At 44.8% G+C, this 22,220-nt stretch overlaps 1 long non-coding RNA gene across 1 annotated transcript in view; it reads left to right on the top strand.

Annotated features, from left to right (window-relative positions):
- The window catches only part of LOC141134606 (uncharacterized), a 34,917-nt gene that overhangs the window by 5,531 nt on the left and 7,166 nt on the right, over window positions 1–22,220 (top strand). The window contains exon 2 of the long non-coding RNA XR_012243233.1: window positions 4,541–4,614. This is a non-coding gene — a long non-coding RNA (uncharacterized lncRNA). The remainder of the gene's footprint in view (window positions 1–4,540; window positions 4,615–22,220) is intronic.

Genomic DNA, 22,220 nt, shown 5'->3' with positions numbered 1-22,220 from the left:
TACAGGATGTCCTGAGGCAGGCCAGGAAAGTCTGTGTGCATTTCCGCCGGTCATATAATACCAGTGCTCGGCTGACGGCCTAATCTGTGACATGCCCACCAGGTGGAACTCAACGTTGGCCATGCTGCAGCGGCTGCACATGCAGCAGAGGGCCATCAATGAGTACCTGTGCGACTATGGCACCAGGACAGGGTCAGGGGAGCTTGGTTTTTTTTCCCCACGCCAGTGGGCCATGATCAGGGATGCATGCACTGTCCTGTCACCATTTGAGGAGGCCACGAGGATGGTGAGCAGTGACAGTGCATGCATCAGTGACACTGTCCCCCTTGTCCACCTGTTGGAGCACACGCTGCGTGGAATAATGGACAGGGCACTTGAGGCAGAACAGAGGCAGGAAGAGGAGGACTTCCTTAGCTCTCAAGGCCCCTTTTATCCAGACAGTGTTTCTGCATGCCCGCCAATCACACAGGAAGAGGACGAGGAGGAGGAGGAGGAGGAAGATTGTGTCAGTATGGAGGTGGAGCCTGGCACTCAGCATCAGCAGCAGTCTTTAAGGGATCAGTCCCAAGAAACACATGGACTTGTACGTGGCTGGGAGGAGGTGGCTGCGGACCATGTCGTCCTTAGTGACCCAGAGGACTCCGGACCGAATGCCTCAGCAAACCTATGCTGCATGGCCTCCCTGATCCTGCAAAGCCTGCGTAAGGATCCTCGTATTCGTGGTATCAAGGAGAAGGACCAATACTGGCTGGCAACCCTCCTTGATCCACGTTACAAGGGTAAGGTTGCAGACCTTATCTTGCCATCGCAAAGGGAGCAGAGGATGAAACATCTTCGGGAGGCCTTGCAGAAAGGTCTGTGCAAAGCGTTCCCAGAGACTGGGAGGTTACAAACTCCTGTTTCTGGACAACGTGTTGCTGAGGCTTTGGTCAGTCAAAGAAGGAGCGGTGGAGAAGGTGGCCGTCTGACCGATGCGTTCAGACAATTTTTTGGTCCGCAGCCCCAAGGTATGATCGGTTCCAGCAACCATCGCCAGCGTCTGTTTTACATGGTGCAGGAATACCTAGGGGCAAGATCAGACTTGGACACCTTTCCCACTGAAAATCCCCTGGGTTACTGGGTCTTGAGGATGGATCACTGGCCAGAGCTTGCACAGTATGCAATTGAGCTACTGGCCTGTCCTGCATCCAGCGTTCTTTCGGAACGCACATTCAGTGCTGCTGGAGGCTTTGTAACCGATCACAGGGTGCGTCTGTCCACCGACTCGGTCGATCGACTGACCTTCATAAAAATGAATCAGTCTTGGATCACCACCAGCTACCAAGCACCTGATGCTGATGTAACCGAATAATTTTTTTTTAAATCTCAGATCCCTTCAAAGACTGCCTATGCTGATGCTGAGTGACTATCCCTGAGTAATTATCCTCTTCCTCCTCAATCATCACGCTGATAGCTTGAAAGAACATTTTTGGTTCTGGGCGCCACCACCAATGCCTAAGGCACAATTTTTCAGCCCCTGTTTAACAGGGGCGTGTGATTACAATTTTTGATGCAATACTTTGCAGCAGGGCTCGTTCCTGCGTTCCAACTAGAGTGTCTGTGAGGGGTTGCAGTGTTGTGGCACCAGCACCAGTGCCTAAGGCCCAATTTTTCTGCCCCTGTTTAACAGGGACGTGTGATTACAATTTTTGATGCAATACTTTGCAGCAGGGCTCATTCCTGCGTTCCAACTAGAGTGTCTGTGAGGGGTTGCAGTGTTGTGGCACCAGCACCAGTGCCTAAGGCCCAATTTTTCTGCCCCTGTTTAACAGGGGCATGTAATTACAATTTTTGATGCAATACTTTGCAGCAGGGCTCGTTCCTGCGTTCCAACTAGAGTGTCTGTGAGGGGTTGCAGTGTTGTAGCACCAGCACCAGTGCCTAAGGCCCAATTTTTCTGCCCCTGTTTAACAGGGGCATGTAATTACAATTTTTGATGCAATACTTTGCAGCAGGGCTCGTTCCTGCATTCCAACTAGAGTGTCTGTGAGGGGTTGCAGTGTTGTAGCACCAGCACCAGTGCCTAAGGCCCAATTTTTCTGCCCCTGTTTAACAGGGGCGTGTAATTACAATTTTTGATGCAATACTTTGCAGCAGGGCTCGTTCCTGCGTTCCAACTAGAGTGTCTGTGAGGGGTTGCAGTGTTGTGGCACCAGCACCACCACCACCACCAAAGGCCCATTTTTTCTGCCCCTGTTCAACAGGGGCATGTAATTACAATTCTTGATCTAATATTTCACAGCAGGGCCCATTTCTGCACCCACCAAGAGCGAGTGAGGACTTACAGTGTTGTGGCACCAGCACCACCACCACCACCAAAGGCCCAGTTTTTCTGCCCCTGTTCAACAGGGGCATGTAATTACAATTCTTGATCTAATATTTCACAGCAGGGCCCTGTGAGGGCTTACGTTGTTGTGGCCACAACAACACCTAAGGGCCAAATTTATGCTGAGTATATAGGGCAGGCCCCTACTTTCAAACATCTAACTTACAAACGACTCCTACTTGCAAACGAAAGGAGACAACAGGAAGTGAGATGAAATCTACCCCTAGGAAGGGAAATTCTCTCCTGTAAGAGTTAATATGGGAAAAACATTTCTCCTTTCCACTGATGCTTTCCAATCCTTGTTCCACAAAAAAACCCAAATTTTCAAAAAACATTTGTCATTGGGACAAAAAGTGAGGTGAAATCTTCTAAAGAGGAGGAAAGACAGCAAAACAAATGTCACAGGGGTGATAACCCTTCCCTATGTTTTCCAAAAAGCTTAAAAAAGATTTTTTGGCTGGAGCTAAACACGTTACAAATGTACCCGTACAAAATGACAAACAGATTCTACTTAACAACAAACCTACAGTCCCTGTCTTGTTTGCACCGCCTGTATACTGCTGTTCAGAGTATATAGAGCCTTGTGGCCCCACACCTTTCCTTATTTTAATTTGGGTGCGGGGTTCCCCTTAATATCCATACAAGACCCAAAGGGCCTGGTAATGGACTGGGGGGTACCCATGCCGTTTGTCTCACTAATTTTCATCCATATTGCCAGGACCCGACATTACATTAAACCCGCAAGCAGTTTTAAATGAGATTTTTTCCTTTAAAAATGACATTTGGTGCAGGGACTGTTCTAAACACGGGAAACACGCGCCACTTTACAGGCATACTATAGACACCCCCCAGGTACGATATTTAAAGGAATATTTCACTTTTTTTTTTTTTACTTTAACCATCATTAAAATCACTGCTCCCGAAAAAACGGCCGTTTTTAAAAGTTTTTTTTGCATTGATACATGTCCCCTGGGGTAGGACCCGGGTCCCCAAATCCTTTTTAGGACAATACCATGCAAATTAGCCTTTAAAATGAGCACTTTTGATTTTGAATGTTCGAGTCCCATAGACGTCAATGGGGTTCTAACGTTCGTGCGAATTTTCGGTCCGTTCGCAGGTTCTGGTGCGAACCGAACCAGGGGGGTGTTCGGCTCATCCCTACTCCTGACATTCTGCCCTTGTGTACGGGGCTTAACACAGGAACTATCTGCCCTGGGTAGCAGGACAGATAGATTGGAGACAAAGCATGATGAGTTAAGCTTAGCATATAATGAACTCAGCAGGGAGCATGAAACACTGGGGGCTGCCTTTTCCCAGCTTTAATCACAAGTTGAAGATCTTGATAACAGGAATAGGCAAAACAATCTAAGGATAAGAGGAATTCCAGAAACTTTCACAGATTTAATTCCCACAGCTAATCGCTTATTCAAATCTCTGTTACCAGAACATGATGATTCTGCATTTATCTGTAATCGCATAAATCGAGCCCTTAGACCAAAACCTTCCCCTGATAAACCTCCAAGAGATATAATCATCTGCATGTAGGACTTTCTTATAAATGAAAAATACTAAGGGCATCCAGGAATTCCCCTAATGTTATACTTGACGGCCATAAATTACACATTTACCCTGATGTCTCCCAAGCCACACTTGGTAGAAGACACAGCATGAAGGATATTACATCAGTACTTCAATCAGCTCGTCTCAGATATTGCTGGGGTTTCTCCTTCAGACATTTAATCCCACACAATCTATCAATTTATGTGGCTACTAATATCTCAGAAGGGCAAGACATCTTAGTTAAACTGGGCCTCTTGGACTCAGACACAATACCTCGTCCACCCTCTACCCCACGGCCATCACCGATCTGGCATACACCTGCCTCCAGAAGAGGCCATTGCTGAATTTGCAATGAAGTTGGCTGATTCCCATCATGTTCACTTCAAATTAAGGAGGAACTCCTATAGTTGAAGGTTCTTATTCTGTGCTTAAGCAGCCATTTTCTCTTATTATTTTTCTTATTTACAGTATTAGTCTTTTATACTTATAAGAAAAGTTTAATTTGATAACAACCTGATACTGCAAAGATACTGTTAGAATACTGAAATTCCATACACCTAGGTGACTTCTAGTGTCTGTTTTTGGAATTACACCTGTTTTTTTTTTTTTTTGCAGCATTCAAGCTAAGGCCTGCTATGAAGTGGATGTCTGGAATCTCCCATTTCTGGACATGCACGTTAACTAAGAAGGTATCTTTTTTCCACATTGCTCCTGTGGGCATTTGACATCTTCACACAACGTTTTGATTGTTTTCAAACCATCAGTTGGTTGCTAATAATATCTTATTATAGATATTATTATTATTAATATCTTTTATATACTTATAAATGGATATAAGATGTATATCACACAACGCTAATATTCACCCAATAAAAGAAAAAAAGCATTTCATCATTATAAACGCTTCGGTGCAAAAATCATTTTAAATCAAGAAACACATTTTCTAGCTCAGGTCACCCTAAATATTTCACAAAGTATACAACCAATCCTATTACACACTTTTTTCATCCAAATGCAGAGGAGTTGCAATTTTTATACACAACTCATTTCCTTTTGAAGTCCAGGATGTCTATCAAGATGATGAGAGCATATTCCTGATTCTTAAGGGTCGTATTATGGCCCAAGAGCTTACCATTGCAAACATTTACGCCCCAAATGAGGCATCGTCTTCATTTTTACACTCATACCTAGATATTTTTGAAAAGTATCACTCCCCTCATATGATATTAGGGGTTGACTTCAATATGGTTGCACACCCATTTTTGGTTAGAAGTAACCTCCCTTTCTAAAACATTCCCTAAATTCATTTTTGAGAAAATTGCAGGATTTTCAGCTGCTGGACAGGTGGAGAGCATTGAATGTTGGTGCTAAGGAGCATATCTTTTACTCCACTCCTCACAATACCTCAGCCAGATTGTATTAAAACAAAACCCTAGATGAATATTTTATAATAAATTACAACCAAGAAACATTAGTTTCAACCACTTGGGTGCAACATAAAGCATACATGAGAGGCAAATTAATAGGTTTAGCAGCTTCCAACAATAAGGAACACCTTAAACGGATTAAAATCCTCACTAGAGATCTTGATAAGCTTTATAAAAACTCACAAGTAATCCATAACCCTGACACTAGACACCTTATAGAACAAAAAAGAACAGAAATAAACAACATTTTATCCTCAAATGCTGAAAAAGCACTAAGATAACTAAAGGAAACATTTTTGCTTTATTGTAACACAGCATCCATGATGTTTGCAAGGAAATGAAACCAATCCATCAAACCTCCCCACATAAATAAATTAAACACATCATCAGGTCTAACTACTTCACACCCAAAAGAAGTCCTTTACATTTTTGAAAAGTTCTATTCTTCCCTCCTTTCACCACCTCATGACTCAATTTCCCCGGATTCCAAAGCATGATTCAATAACCTACTGTTGGAAGGCAACATGATTTTTTTTCCTAATGTAAGATGTTTCTGAACTATTAATTGTGTTTTTTCAGTATGCCACTGAATCTCTTTGTGCTCAGCAATCTCCTTCATTCTCAAAAGCATGCATACCACATTCGCCATTCCCGCTTTCTTGCCTTTCTTAAATGACGGTTTATTCTTCATATTATCATTTTTAACACGACATTGCTTTAATAAATTAAATTGGTGGGTCAAAGCGTTCTCTGCAGAAGTGTTAAAATTATTAGAGGTATACTTTATAAGGAAAATTGCAATGACCTCCATTGATATGTTAATTAAGTTCACACCGAAGCCTGCTTAACCAGTCTATACAGCAGCAGCTGCTAACGCAATGCACACACACAGAGACACAGTTGTTCCCAAGCTAATATGGAAATTGTAGTCCCACAAGGAGAAGTACACTATTAAACCAGTGCCCTAATCTCTCCTTACCACCACTGATTGTAGCCCTCTTATCTCAGATCTTAGGAGGAGAGGGATTTTCTGTTAGAGCCGAAAGCACTTTTATGTGGATATAAAAAATATCTAAAATATAATTTATATTTCTCCCACTTGGACCTCAAATATGTCTGGTTAACCCTTTAAATCTGCAGGGTACATCAGTTAACCAAGGGTGATCAGCCCTTCACTTGCCCAACTTAACAGCTAACAGGCCTAAAACAAGTTGCATTAACAAAACAATAAACTTTAACACTTACACATATACCAGCCAAAAATACAAACACTATACTCACCAGATCTGCGCGTCCACTCACTGATGGAGTATATCACAGAACTTTCAGGACCACTCAAGCAGGGCTTCACAAACCAGCGCAAATCTTGTCCACAGTGGAGGAATGCTTTCAGTTCTGGGTCTCTTATAGAGTTGAGGATTTCTTAGCTTATAGGAACTCAAGACAAAAATACATTAGGGTCTGGATTCTGTGCAGAATTTCTTTCCACACTCCTGCTTCTGGGGTGCCAAATGAAATAAATATGGGGTGGTTTTGGATTTCCCCTATTTAAATAACTATGTATTAACTTGTCTATTCCTATAGTTAGCTAGTCTACCAAAGCTCTGATAAAGTTAATGGTGATGGTACAACAACAATGCTAGCTATAAAATAAATACACTGCTTAAATAAGCAAGGATCTCATTTATTTAACAAGAAAGTAGAAATGCTAACATAAAACACAAAAAAATATTACAGAGCAAATAGCAGGGATGATACAATACCGTAAGTCCTTCCTTTCAGGTTCTGTATGTGGCTGGGCTCCAGGACAAAGAGCAAAGAGGAATAACTCTAGCTGGCCACTACCTTTTAACTGCTTGCCAACCAGCCGCTGCAGTTGTACTGTGGCAACATGGCTCGGCTGCGTGAATCGCCGGCATGTTACGTCGGTAACATAGACGGCCACTAGAGAGACCCAGCTCGCCCACAGAGCCGATGCGAGTGCCCGACGGTCGCGATCACCGCCGGTCTCCCGCGATAGCTCGCGGAACACGGAGAACCGGGATCTGTGTGTGTAAACACACAGTTTCTGGTTCTCTGAGGGGAGAACAGAGTATGAACAGCGATCTGTCATCTCCCCTGCATGTACCCATCCCCCCTTCAGTTAGAACACACACAAGGACACACTTAACCCCTTCACTCCCCGCTAGTGGTTAACCCCTTCATTGCCAGTGACATTTTACAGTAATCAATGCAATTTTATAGCATTGATCGCTGTAAAAATGCCAATGGTCCCAAAAATGTGTCAAAATTGTCCGACGTGTCCGCCATAATGTCGCAGTCCCGATAAAAATCGCAGATCGCCGCCATTACTCGTAAAAAAAAAAAAATAATAATAAAGCCATAAAACTATCCCCTATTTTGTAGACACTATAAGTTTTGCGCAAACCAATCAATACGCTTATTGTGATTTTTTTCACCAAAAATATGTAGAACAATACATGTCAGCCTAAACTGAGGAAAAAAATGTTTTTTATATATTTTGGGGGGGATATTTATTATAGCAAAAAGTAAAAAATATTGCGTTTTTTTCAAAATTGTCGCTTTTTTTGTTTATAGCGCAAAAACTAAAAATCACAGAGGCTATGAAATATCACCAAAAGACATCTCTATTTGTGGGAAAAAAAGGACGTCAATTTTGTTTGGGTATAATAAATTCAGGTTGTGCTACTAGTGTCTCAATGGTTAAAGTTAATCTTCAACCCAAAACTTCTAAATATTTACTTTAGTGACAAAAAATATACATAAGTGAAATCCCAAAAATAATATATAACGAAAATTTGTTAAAACAGTGTATCAAAAACAAATATGTATCAAAAATAATATGTGTTTCAATGAAGATAGTCCTTCTTTATACTAATCGGATAGCTGATCCTTTTGGTGTCTGAACTTGCTGACAAGGTGATATATAAACATGCTGACAAAGCGGTAACATAAGGGGGGCCGCTTACCAGATATGTTGGACCCCTATTACGGGGGTCTTTAGAGCCTCACAGGTGCCAGATCTTGGGCAGGAACAGCTGCTTCATCCGCCTTGGCTTTTTACCGAGCACCGGGATGATCTCACCTAGACAGATGCCACTGTGTAATCTCAGGTGTCTCCGGGGTTTTTGCCGATGCCGGGGCTTGAGAGCTCAAACAGCTGATTTCCTCTGTGGTTAGGAATCCGCCCTACGTTCCTCCCAAACACTGGGATGCCGTATCCTAAACTGTGCTCCTGTGTAATCCCTCGTTAGCAAGTTTGAAAAAGGATAGAAAAAACCTCCATGGTGAAGTACATAAAAGTTCCTTTATTTAAAAATCATGGGTGACTGACATCAAGATTGAAAATTGCAAAACGGACAGCTTGGCTGCGGCGAGGCTTGCCTAGCTGATGTGTGGTGACGTCAGGTCCCGTAGCTCCGTCCCGTTTTTAATTTTGTTTGGGTGCAAGGTCGCACGACCGCGCAATTGTCAGTTAAAGCGACGCAGTGCCAAATCGCAAAAAGTGCTCTGGTCAGGAAGGGGGTAAAATCTTCCAGGGCTGAAGCGGTTAAAGGAGTTGTAAAGGCAGAAGGTTTTTTATCTTAATGCATTCTATGCATTAAGATAAAAAAATCTTCTGCGTGTAGCAGCCTCCCCAGCACCCCCCAATTACCTACCTGACCTCCTTCTCTCTCCAGCAATGTCCACGATCCCCTCAGCCATCCAGTACACTCCTCCTGATTGGCTGAGACAAAGCAGCGGCGCCATTGGCTACTGTGGCTGTCAATCAAACTCAGTCAGCCAATCAGGGGAGACAGGGGGCGGGGTCAGGTCGGGCTCCGAGTCTGAATGGATATGCAGAGCTCTGACTCGGCTTGGGTGATAAGCTGTAACAAGCTGCTGGCTGAGGAGCACTCAAAGGAGGGAGGGACTAGGAGCAGCAAAGAGGGACTCGAGAAGAGGAGGATCTAAAGCAAGCCTTTACAATCACTTTAAAGTGGAGGGCCACCCTGAAAAAAAAATTGCACCAAAAATCCTAAAAAATGTTTAAAAAAACATTTGAAAAAACATTTTTTTTAAAACTTACCTGAACCCTTGTTGGTGCCCATAAATTTCCACCACTGTGCCCATCAATTGCTCCCACTGTGCCCATCATATGCAGCCACTTGTGCCCATGATATGCAGCCATTGTACCCATCAAATGCAGACACTGTGCCCATCAAATGCAGCCACTTGTGCCCATCATATGCAGCCACGTTTGCCTATCATATGCAGCCACTTGTGCCCATCATATGCAGCCACTTGTGCTCATCATATGCAGCTACTTTTGCCCATCATATGCAGCCACTTGTGCCCATCATATGCATCATATGTGCCCATTGTATGCAGCCATTGTGCTTATCAAACACAGCCAATGTGCTCATCAAATGCAGCCACTTTTGCCCATCATATGCAGCCATTGTGCCCATTATATGCAGCCACTTGTGCCCATCAAATACAGCCACTTGTGCCCATCAAATGCAGCCACTTGTGCCAATCATATGCAGCCATTGTGTCCATCATATGCAGCCACTTGTGCCCATCATATGCAGCCACTGTGCCCATTATATGCAGCCACTTGTGCCCATCAAATGCAGCCACTTGTGCCAATCATATGCAGCCACTTGTGCCCATCATATGCAGCCATTGTGCCCATCAAATGCAGCCACTGTGCCCATCAATTGCGGCCACTTGTGCTCATAATATGCAGCCACTTGTGCCCATCATATGCAGCCACTTTTGCCCATCATTTCCAGCCACTGTGCCCATTATATGCAGCCACTTTTGCCCATCAAATGCAGCCACTTGTGCTTGTCACATGCAGCCATTTGTGCCCATCATATGCAGCCACTTGTGCCCATCATATGCAGCCACTTGTGCCTATCATATGCAGCCATTGTGCCTATCAAACGCAGCCACTGTGCCCATCAAATGCAGCCACTTGTGTCCATAATATACAGCCATTGTGCCAATCATATGCAGCCATTGTCTCCGTCATATGCAGCCACGTGTGCCCATCATATGCAGCCACTTGTGCCCGTCATATGCAGCCACTGTGCCCATCATATTCAGCCACTGTGTCCATTATATGCAGCCACTTGTGCCCTTTAAATACAGCCACTTGTGCCCGTTATATGCAGCCAGTATGCCCATTATATGCAGCCACTTTTGCCCATCAAATGCAGCCACTTGTGCCCCTCAAATGCAGCCAGTTGTGCCCATGATATGCAGCCACTTGCACCCATCATATGCAGCCACTTGTGCCCATCATATGCAGCCATTGTGCCCATCAAAGGCAGCCACTGTGCCCATCAAATGCAGCCACTTGTTCCCATCATATGCAGCCATTGTGCCCATCATATGCAGCCACTGTGCCCATCATATGCAGCCACTGTGCCCATCATATGCAGCCATTGTGCCCATCATATGCAGCCACTTGTGCCCATCATATGCAGCCACTTGTGCCCATCATATGCAGCTACTGTGCCCATCATATGCAGCCACTTTGCCCATCAAATGCAGCCACTGTGCTCATCAAATGCAGCCACTTGTGCCCATAATATGCAGCCACTGTGCCCATCATATGCAGCCACTTGTGCCCATCATATGCAGCCACTTGTGCCCATAAATTGCCGCCACTGTGCCCATCAATTGCCGCCACTGTGCCCATAAATTGCTGCCACTGTGCCCATCAATTGCTCCTACTGTGCCCATCAAATGCAGCCACTGTGCCATATTAAATGCTACCAGTGTGCCCCCCACCCACCGTCTACACTGACCTGTCTCAGTGGGACAGCTCCTCGATGTCTTCTCCCTTCCTCTCTTCCCGTCCTCTGCTATGATTGGACGCCTGGCGTCCAATCACAGCGCCTATTGTTTCAGCCAATCAGGTGATGGGTAACAGATCCGAGCACCTGATTGGCAGAGAGGCTGTTTAGTGTTAGGAATACATTCATTCATTCGCTTTTCTAACACAGCTAAGTGACCTGCGAGTGCCCAGCATGGCAGGTCACCTTTTTTGACGCCTATTAGAGCCTATGGCTCTAATCAGGTGCTTCAAACCCCCCCCCCCGCCGCTGTAATTCAGGTGCCCTCAGTGTCACTCATAGTCTTTTTTAGCCGTGTACTCTTTTTTATCCACGTACTCTACTTTTTACTTTCCTCCGCTATGTGTCTCTCGTAGTCTTTTTTAGCCCTTGTAATAGAACTAAGCAGGACAGGGCCTCTTTAATGCGAGATCTGGGGTCAAAAAGACCTCAGATCTCACATTTACACTTAAAAGCAAAAAAAAAAAATAATTATTTTTTACTTTTCTACAAAAAAATGGGCCCTTTGAGGCCGGAGCTGGAGGGTGGAAGTGATGTTTTATGTCGCTCCGGTCTTCCAAGGGCATAGAGTCGAGTGGGGGCCAACTTGCCCTCATTCGACTTCCTGCCCATCCTTCCAGCACATCAATTCCTTTTCGCCACTACTGACGTCTTCGGTAAGCAGGGAAATTGACTGGGAAGTAGAGGGAGGGCGCCCCCATAAAAGTGATCCCGTGGCGAATCTGCCTCTGGGACCACTTTTATCTGAAAGAGGATAGCCCACTGTGTAAAAATATACCGGGATATGGCAGCTATCTGCTGCCATAACCACGGTATATAATGTCAAAGTCATGACGTGTATATATGCAGTGGGCGGTCCAGAAGTGTTAAAGCAGTGTTCGTTGGAACAAAATACATTTCTCTTTTTTCTCCCTGACAGATCCACCCTCCCCTTCTATAGATCTATACAATATTACAGCTGTGTCAACTTCAGTCCTTCGTCACCTGCCATCCTAAGGGTTTTGCATGTTGGCGTTTTTGTTTGTTCTGTTGGAGGTGTTCTATTAAAAGTAACAACTGCCTCTGGCTGTCTCTAGCTTCAATACTTGGAGTTACCTACAGTACATCTATTATTAACAGAAGAGGCAGAATCTACTGTATAGAATATTCCATGAAATTACTTGGTTATAAATGTTATATGTGTAGCACTACCCCGTGGGAGCTGCTGGTTAAGATGGGTCCTCTGCTCTTTGCCTCGACCTCCATAAGAACTTCAGCCCCTCTGACACACAAGCATACAAAGCATCGGTAGTACCCTCTGAAACCCCTAAGGCAGGAAGACACCTCCAAAAGCAAGAGCGGGCTAGCTTTTCACTCAAGTGCTGAGTCCATGGCTAAAATGAGGGGGGCCGAGAAAAGATATTGGGCACCAGTCATTTTTGCCTTACCATAGCAGATCACTTACAGACTCTCTAGACCAATGTCCAGCTTCACAGTGTCATAACCTTTAAGCTGACCCAGCAACACTGTAAGAATATTCCCAAATTTCATTATGTCCTCCAAGTGAGTTACCAGAGCCTTCTTCCCGGCTTTTTTTTTTAGCAAGGGGCCTAACTTGAAAATAAACCACCATTCCTTTAATATTAGCTTTTGAAATTTACAAATGCAGTAGTCTAGAAATGTAATGAAATGTTTAGCACTGTGAAACACTTTTTGAAAGATAATAAGTGCATTTTATATACAACTATATAGATCAGACCTATATGAGAGACAAATGAGGAGGAAAGAAGGACATAGGGACTTTGTTCCAAATCATGGACAATACCTCAAAATTGGTAGGGAGTTGGGAGCTATGCTTTTTGGATTTTTTTCTTTGTAATAAGCTTACCTGTAGGTAAAATAAAAAAGGAGAGTTTACTTCCACTTTACCAACACAAAGCTCTGGGCTGCGATTGCAAACAGCTAAACAGCAGGTCCCGGCCGTGAATCATTGGACAGCACTTGCTGACAGGCTCCCTCTGTGTACAATCACAGCCAGAGCCGGGCGGGGGCATACGCACGCCCTAAACCTGGAAGTAGGCAGCTACAGCAGCCGCTCACCTGCAGTACATTGCGGGCAGGCAGTCAGCAGGTTGTTAAATAATAAAATACAACAAAAATATGCAAACATTTTTTAAAGGTAGATTCGCGCCAAGTGTATAGGACTGTGTTGGGTAGCTATTCCAGCGCAGTCCCACTGCAGTCCCAGCAAAAGACGAGGCAAAATGCCTCATCTCCTACCTGGACAGTTCACATCACTGCTGTGGTGGTGTGGAGCTGGTGGTTGTGTGCTGAAAAAAGTACTTCACACACTACTTTTTTCAGCACAGTGCAGTAAATGGCAAAAAATGTTAATGAAATGTCACTGTGCTCAATAAAGTTTGTTCAAAAAAACAAAAGTGAACAGTGTGATGTACGCATTAGACCACAGCAGCTGGTGTGTGGTGGGATGACAGCAATGCCAGTGCGTCAGCACTTCTGTCATCCCACCACATACCAGCTGCTGTGGTCTAAAGCAGCCGCTGGTGTAAATGTATCATAAAGGTCATAAAAAACATTTTATATGTCTGTTTTTATTGTTTCTTTTTTAACATTTATGAATGGGTTTGTGTTTGTTAGCAAATCCATTCATAGTTCTGATCACTGAGGTGAGTACAGTGGTCAGTCACCATTGTCCTCACTTCAGCTTTACACATTGATATGAATTGCTTTGTTTAATTTCAAACCCATTCATATATAATCAATGGGTCTGAAGGTATTCAAAACTATTCATACCCTAGATCTCCAGAGACTGCTGTCATATTAGAGCAGTACTGGTGACAGTGCTGCCAGTTTCTATATACAGGTGCAGTGTCGCATCAGGACTTTTGAGGGTTTACTTACCAGCGATTTCTGCTGCCAGTATGGGAAGGAGGTAATCAAGGGGTGTAGGATAACAGGAGAAAGATGCGTGTGAGGGAAGAGTAAGCAAGGCTTGCAAAGTCCTGATCTGACAGCATTCCTGTATTCAGAAGCCAGCAGCTGTAAGTACACCATTACAGGATTGCTGCAATGACAGGGTGGAGAGAGAGGATCTTGCCTCTGCCTCTTCCCAGCTCTCTCCTCTCTGGTCATCCTCTCACTTCTACACGTGGCTTTGTGGACTGTACCCCCCCCCCCTGTGTGTCTGTGAACACCGTTTCCGGCAACCCTCCTGTGTGTCTGTGAACACCGCTGCCGGCAACTCTCCTTTGTGTCTGTGAACACCGCTGCCGGCAACTCTCCTGTGTATCTGTGAACACCGCTCCCGGCAACTCTCCTGTGTGTTTGTGAACACCGCTGCCAGGAACTCTCCTGTGTATCTGTGAACACCACTGCTGGCCGCCTTGTAATACAGGAGCACTTCACTTGCAGGAAGGAGGAGGGGGAGAGAGAGCACAGCCCACAACTCCTTTCAGCTCTCTCCTCCTTTTTTGTCCACTTCCAGTGCTGAGCTGACAGGAGTAGTGATGCAGCTGCTACTACTCCTGTCAACCTGGTAGCAAAAGGAACTGGTTACAGGGTGCCCCCTATCCCTACAATAAATGATGCTCTAGGAATAGTCCTGGTGGTTTCAAACACCTTCCATTTATGGATGATGGAGGCCACTGTGCTCATTGGGACCCACAATGCTGCAGACATTTTTCTGTACCCTTCCCCAGATCTGTGCCTCGATACAATCCTGTCTCTGAGGTCTACAGACAATTCCTTTGACTTCATGGCTTGGTTTGTGCTCTGACATGCACTGTTAACTGTAGGACCTTATATAGACAGGTGTGTGCCTTTCTAAATCATATCCAATCAACTGAATTTACCATAGGTGGGCTCCAATCAAGTTGTAGAAACATTTCAAGGCTGAACAGTGGAAAAAGGATGCACCTGATCTTAATTTTGAGAGTCATAGCAAAAGCTGTAAATTCTTTTGTAGATGTGATTTTTTCATTTTTTATTTTTAATAAATTTGCAAAGATTTCAAACAAACTTCTTTCACATTGTCATTATGGGGTATTGTTTGCAGAATTTTGAGGAAAATTATGAATTTAATCCATTTTGGAATAAAGGTGAAAGGTGGGGCAGAATGTCCCCATCCCAACACTTATGGGATCATGGCAGACAATAGAAATAAATTGATAGGTTAATATATTTCAAATACTTAACTGATTGGCAGTTTTAAATTAACCAATCAAAAGTTGTCATGCACAAGTCAAGGTAAGCTATATAAAGACAGAAGGCATCATTAACGGGCAGAGGAGAGAAGAAGCCGTTATTATAACTTGATAACTTGCTAATTTCGTCATGGAGTCCTTACTTTGTTTAATGATGGACCGCGCTGCCTCTGAAGGTGGAGATGAATGGATTCGCCGCTGCTTATCTATGCCATTGACGTTGCCATCGTTGGATTCCCAGGGAGTTGCTGCCGGTTCTACCGCCGCTCTGGCCGTGGATCTTGGGGATGGTATTGACGCTGGATCTGGTTTCCCTAGCCGTTCTATGTCTGCCCCCTCTGCTTCTGGTTCCGGATCTCAGACCCGGGAATGTTTTTCTTTTACAGGTCCGCCTTCTGACCTCGACGCTTCGGGCCTGACTGCTGACTGCGTCATAGCTCCGCCTGCTGAGCGGTTTGATGGACAAGGCGATGACGCAGTTAGGCCCGGAAGGAGGTTGCATAGGAACTTGAAGAGACCTCGTAGGTTTGAATCCCCGGCGCGTCCAGTGCCTGGGGACAGAGGAAAAATGAAAAAGGGTAATGACTCTACACGTATTGGTTCTAATGATTTATTATTTCATACAGATAATTCTAGAGATGTTTTGGTTTCTGCTCAGAATGATTTTCAGTCTGTTAAATCTGTTGAGTTACCTGTTTCTGCTGATGCTGTTGTTTCAGAATTAAAAAATCTTGCTGATACTGCGGATGTGATGGCATTGCGTCCTACATTAACTGATCCTAAGAATGCATCCATCCCTGCTGCCTTTCACGGGCATGGTGAGTCTAATAATTTTTCTCAATTGAAAGCTATTTTTTCATCTTTTAAAAATTGAATCGATAATTTTGATGTGAATACTAATGTAATTAATGATTCTACTGCTTTAAATGCGGGAGTTGCGCGTGCCTGGTTGAATTCACCTTCCACAAGTAATTTTGGAATTCTTGTGCAGTCTGCTGAGACTATCTGTGTTGAACCTCCTATCACGCCTCGTTCTTCGGTAGTTCCAGATAATAGTCTTCGTGAAGTTATGACGTGCGAATTGTCCCCCTTGGGTTTTCATTTGAATACTACTGTGAAAGAAAAAATTTGGCGTGGTGATTACGTCGAGTTATTGACTCTTCTACCTTTGAATAGAGATTTTAAATTCGATAAAACTAACGATAAATTCGAGGATGATAAGCGTAAATCTCCTCCTCGATCATTTAAAAATTGGTTGTAAGCCTTTTGTATTTTTGCAGGTGTGCTTGGGGAAAAAAGGCCAGATTTATGTTGCGGTTTATTCCAGCACGTTGAGATAATTCTTGAGGCTTACAAAAGTTTTCCAGGACTGTCATGGTTCGCGTATGATGAGTCTTTTCATCAGAAGTTATCTGTACATCGATCGATGAAGTGGGGGGTTAAAAATGTGGGGCTATGGCTAAACCTTTTGGTTCCACAACGACAATTTGTTAAACCTCAATTATCGGTGCTGCACTCTTTTCGTCGTGGTGTTTGTTTCCACTTTAACGATGGGCAATGTAAATGGCCTACCACGTGCAAGTACAAACACGAATGTAATTTTTGTGCTGGTAATCATCCGGTGTCTCGTTGTTTTAAGAAATGTTCTGCTATTGTAGCTACTGCTAAAGAGCCATTTCTCAAAAGCAACCACTCCGGTGATTCTCAAAAATATGTTGCAATGGCTTCTTCGTTACCCAGATCGTCGGAAAGCTAAAATCTTATATGATGGTTTTTTATTTGGATTTATACAGCTTAAGGTGGTACATTGCTGGAGTAGCATGGTCATGTCAGAGCACACATTTTACCTGGAACAGCCATAAGGATCGCACAGAGCAGAGGAATGGAAGCACTTTTGAAGTGAACATCATTTGCCCTGAGGCACCCACTTTGTCGCTTGGTACCCCTGCAGGGGTGATTATTTTTGGTGAGTGGGGGAGCACAGGGGGGCGAGCACTTCAAGTCACCTTATGAAAAAAATCGCACAGAAGTCACTACGGTGTATCCTCTTGGGTGAAATAAACAGCATTTTCAGCTGAGCTCTGTTCTCCCCACCTGGTTAATTATATTTGTCCTGCATGGATTATATATATGAACCTTCTAGAAATTAACTATACTACTTGTTTCAAACAAAAGAAATTTGAATTACTTGTATATACCTTTTTATGAACTGTAACTTAAATATTGGGAGTGGTTTCATTATTATTTGCTTATCACACAGAAGGACAATTCACGTTTCGCACAAAAGGATATTTCACATCTCACGTTTCCTATGCGCCATATTGTCCCAATATTTTTGAATATTGGGGTCAAATACAACTATACTTAATATCTCTTGCATATAAACATGGAAGGGGACACACAGACACCACACTGATAATATTTAGTACACTTATCCGTATAATACCTATTTATACCTATTATTGTCCCAATACTTTTGAACATTGGAGTCAAACACAACTCTACTTAATATTTTTTGCATATAAATATGGAAGGGGACACACAGACACCACACTGATAATATTAAGCACACATATCCTTATATCTAATAGGTTTCCTTTGGCGCCATCTTGTCCCAATACTTTTGAACTTAGGGGTAAAAAGTTTTTTAAAATAATTTTTTAACTTGCTTCCTTTTTTACACTGTTCTTTGGTTTGCACTGTCCAACCTAATTTTTCTTCACTTAGGTATTATATATTTTTTCACTCAGGTATTATATATTTCACTATGGATGACACTTATATCCCGCTGGGGGAACACATCTTATTTAGCAATTTTTAAGTATTGTTTTTTTGCAATTTTGCTCACCTCCAAATATATGGTTCATTTCTGGCCTAAACCGTAGTATGTTTTGATACTGGTGGAGTTTTTTATGTATCGGAGTCATCTGGATTCAGTGTGGATCTTGTGATATTTTTACCTGGTACCCATTAATATTATAGAGGGCGGGGGCGTGGCCTGGCTCGGGATGTGAGCGGACGTGTTCCTGTGTAGCTCCGGTCTCTCCCTATACAATCCTGCTCCATCCTGATCATCCATCGTCAGCACCTGACTCCTTTCCTGCCTAATCCCTTCGGGTGTGTCTTGTGCATTACTGAGGGGCATTTTGGTTGATGGGAAAGCGACGTACGAGGAAACAGCCTCCGGTAAAGATGAGCATCGCTACACGCTCCTGCCAAGATGGCCGCCGCCATACTGTACACGGGCCTAGCTCATCCCCAGCCTCCACTCCGGATCTTTTCGGTGACGGCCTGGACGGATCCCCACCACCCTCCCCAGAGATTCCGGACCCTGCAGCCACCCCTTCAATACCGACCCCGGGCTCGGCGGTCGCGAACCTACCCTGGCAGATGTCCTGGCCACTATCAAGGTAAACCATGCAGATCTGGTGGGGAAGGTGGATGGGCTCAAGATAGACTTAACTATTATGCGGCAAGATGTACACAAGCTGCGTGGCCGGGTTACCGAGACTGAACAACGTATCAGTGATTTGAAAGATACTATTACCCCCATTCTACCTAGACTCAATACATATGGGGGAAAGATTTCAACTTTGGAGGATAAGGTCGACGACCTTGAAAACCACCTACGCAGGAACAACCTGCGCCTGGTTGGACTTCCGGAGCGGGTGGAGGGATCTGACCCTGTGGCCTTCCTGGAGAGCTGGCTTGAGCAAGAGTTTGGTCGAGAACAGTTATCCCCCTGTTTTGTGATTGAGAGGGCCCACCGAGTCCCTGGGCGCCCCCTACCAGAGGGACACCCCCCACGTACGATGGTGATTCGTCTCCTTAATTACAGGGACCGCGACTCCATCTTGGGGGCCGCCAGGCGGAAGGGAAGTCTCCGCATTAATAATGCAGTGGTGTCACTCTTTCCAGATTACTCAGCGACAGTCCGCAACCGTAGAGCCAGCTATCAACGGATCAAGCAGAAGCTTCGGGAACAAGATATTCAGTATTCCATGCTTTTTCCTGCTACCCTTCGGGTCACTTATCAAGGGAAAGCTCATTTTTTCCAATCCCCACAAGATGCCATGTCTTGGTGGGAAGCATTACCCTATCCTCCCAAGCCTCCTGCCTGAAGCGGATCTCCACTTTATGATGGCCCCACAGTTTACACACAAGTTTCCTCTCCTCTTTGGGATCCCCCTTGCCTGCATTATAATTTTTTTCTCTCCCCCTGTCCCCCCCCTTCTTTTTTGCCATATTGGTCATGATGGACAATCTTTCCCTGTTTCAGTACGGTCGTGTGCTGACCTTGGCGGATCCTATTTGTCTCCGGAGGGAGAGTACCTAGTTCCGGTTTATAACTGGACCCGAGCTGCTCTGGGACTCAGTCCCCTTATTCTATTTTGAAATATTATAATTAACTAATGACTTTTTTTTTTTGTTGCCTTTGAACTTATAATTTTCTCCTGCCTTCTGTTCCGGGCCATGCGCCCCAGGCACGATACAAGTTTTGGGTATAGGCCCACTCCTCTTTTTTGGAGCTGGGCAGGGGAATTGATACCCCTGTTGGGTATTGAACATGACAATGTCTGTTGTTGTATGGTTGTATGTATGTTGTATGTATGGTTGAATGAAAGTCTGACACTGCGACCCTTAACTGTATATGTGGCCGTGACCGGGGGAGGGGTTCTGCTTCAGACCCCTTCTGTTCCGTATGCACCTATGCTATCAACCCCATGTCTAACGTAACTGTTTGCTCGTGGAATGTCCGCGGGCTAAATTCCAAATTTAAAAGAGCGTCCATCTTTGCGGCCCTGAAACTTAGTAAACCCCATATCCTGTGTCTTCAGGAGACTCATTTAATGGGGGCCAAGGTGATGGTGCTCAAAAAACACTGGGTAGCCAGCCATTACCACTCTACCTACTCAAATTATGCCCGGGGCGTAGCCATATTAATTCGTAAGGGATTACCCTTCGTGTGTCACCAAGTTATCCTAGACCCCAAGGGGCAGTATGTTATTCTACATGTGTCGATACATGGCACACCCTTCATTCTAGTGGCGGTGTATTTCCCCCCTCCGGTCGCGGCTGCAATGTTTTCTGATCTTGATATTCAATTTGCAAATTTGCCTAGCTGTCCTATGCTTATCCTTGGGGATTTCAACTCGGTCCTACAACCTGACCTAGATAGATTAAAACCTTTGAAGTCCGAATCCGGATTGCTCCGTGCGTGGTGTAATACCTACGGATATGTGGATCTGTGGCGCTGGAAATTTCCAGAGGCCAAAGTGTACTCCTGCCAGTCTAGGTCCTATGCAACCCTCTCCAGAATTGACTTTGCTCTCGCCACGAAAGATTTCTTACCGGTTGTTCAATCCATAGCGTATCTTCCCCAGACGGAATCTGACCATTCTATGATACGGGTGGATTTGACTTTGGGTCATAGGCCGGGGTTTCGAACTTGGAGACTCAGCCCTCTTTGGATCTCTACTCCAGAGATAGCTGAGGGCATTCCGATTGACATGACTATTTATTGGTCCCTTAACGCTGACTCTGCTCCTGTGGGTCCTGTTTGGGATGCCTTCAAGGCTGTGGTGAGGGGTTCCTATATCTCTAGAATCAAGAGCTACAGATCTGCCGGAAGGAGGACACAGGATGAGCTTCGGAGGGTTTTGGAGGAGGCTCGTGCCTGCCATGCGGGCGCCCCCTCCTCTGAAACCAGAGGCGTGCTGACTGGGGCCCACCGGGCGCTGCAGTTGCACTTGGTGGACTTGACTAGAAAGCAACAGCTGTACCTCTCAGCTCGTATACATGAACATGGTGGGAAGAATGGTAGGCTCCTGGCATATCTTGCTCACGCGGACTGTCAGGGAACCACGATTGCTGAAATTCACTTACCTGACGGATCGATTACATCCAACGCACTGACTATTAACAAAACCTTTGCGGACTTCTATGCCACATTATATAGGGGCACGGAAACCCCCCCAGAGACAGACTTTGTGGGCTTCTTTGGGTCCCTTGACCTCCCGGTACTCGACACCTCCCAGCAGTCCCTCCTAGACAAGCCCATCACGCTGGAAGAGGTCACCAAAGCCATAAGCCTCCTTCCCTCTAATAAAGCTCCGGGCCTGGATGGGCTTCCCTCGGAGTGGTACCAGGCGCATGCAGAGGTACTGGCTCCTAGGCTCCTCAAATTGTTTCAAGACTCCCTTGAGTTAGGGAAGCTCCCTGAGTCCTTAAATGAAGCACTTATTGTGGTTATACCCAAACCCGGTAAAGATAGCAAATACTGCGGATCCTACAGGCCTATTTCACTTCTGAATGGTGATGTAAAGATCTTAGCAAAAATTCTCGCCCTTAGACTCCAGTCTGTCATCCTCGCCCTTATACCACCAGATCAGTCTGGTTTCATGCCTGGCAGGAGTACATTTGATAATATCCGAAGGTTGTACCTACATGTCCATGAGGCGGCACGTGCGGGGCGATCCGGCTTAGTTCTGTCCCTAGATATACTAAAAGCTTTTGATACTGTGAGTTGGCCTTTTTTATGGGAGGCTATGGCACGGATGGGTATTGGCCCAACCTTTATTCATTGGGTCCGCTTACTGTACGCGGACCCAAGAGCTAGGGTGCGTACAAACATGGATATTTCTGCACCATTTTCCTTGGGTCGGGGTACCCGACAGGGGTGCCCTCTCTCTCCCCTGCTGTTCGCAATAGCCATTGAGCCACTGGCTCTGGCTGTGCGGCAGACGGCTGGGATTGGGGGCATCCGTTCGGGCCCGCTTGAGGAAAAAATCTCCTT

This window comes from Aquarana catesbeiana, linkage group LG03 (assembly GCF_042186555.1).
Source record: "Aquarana catesbeiana isolate 2022-GZ linkage group LG03, ASM4218655v1, whole genome shotgun sequence".
Classification (NCBI taxonomy): domain Eukaryota; kingdom Metazoa; phylum Chordata; class Amphibia; order Anura; family Ranidae; genus Aquarana; species Aquarana catesbeiana.
The sequence above is the reverse complement of the archived record's forward strand: the minus strand, read 5'-3'. Positions and strand labels throughout refer to the sequence as shown.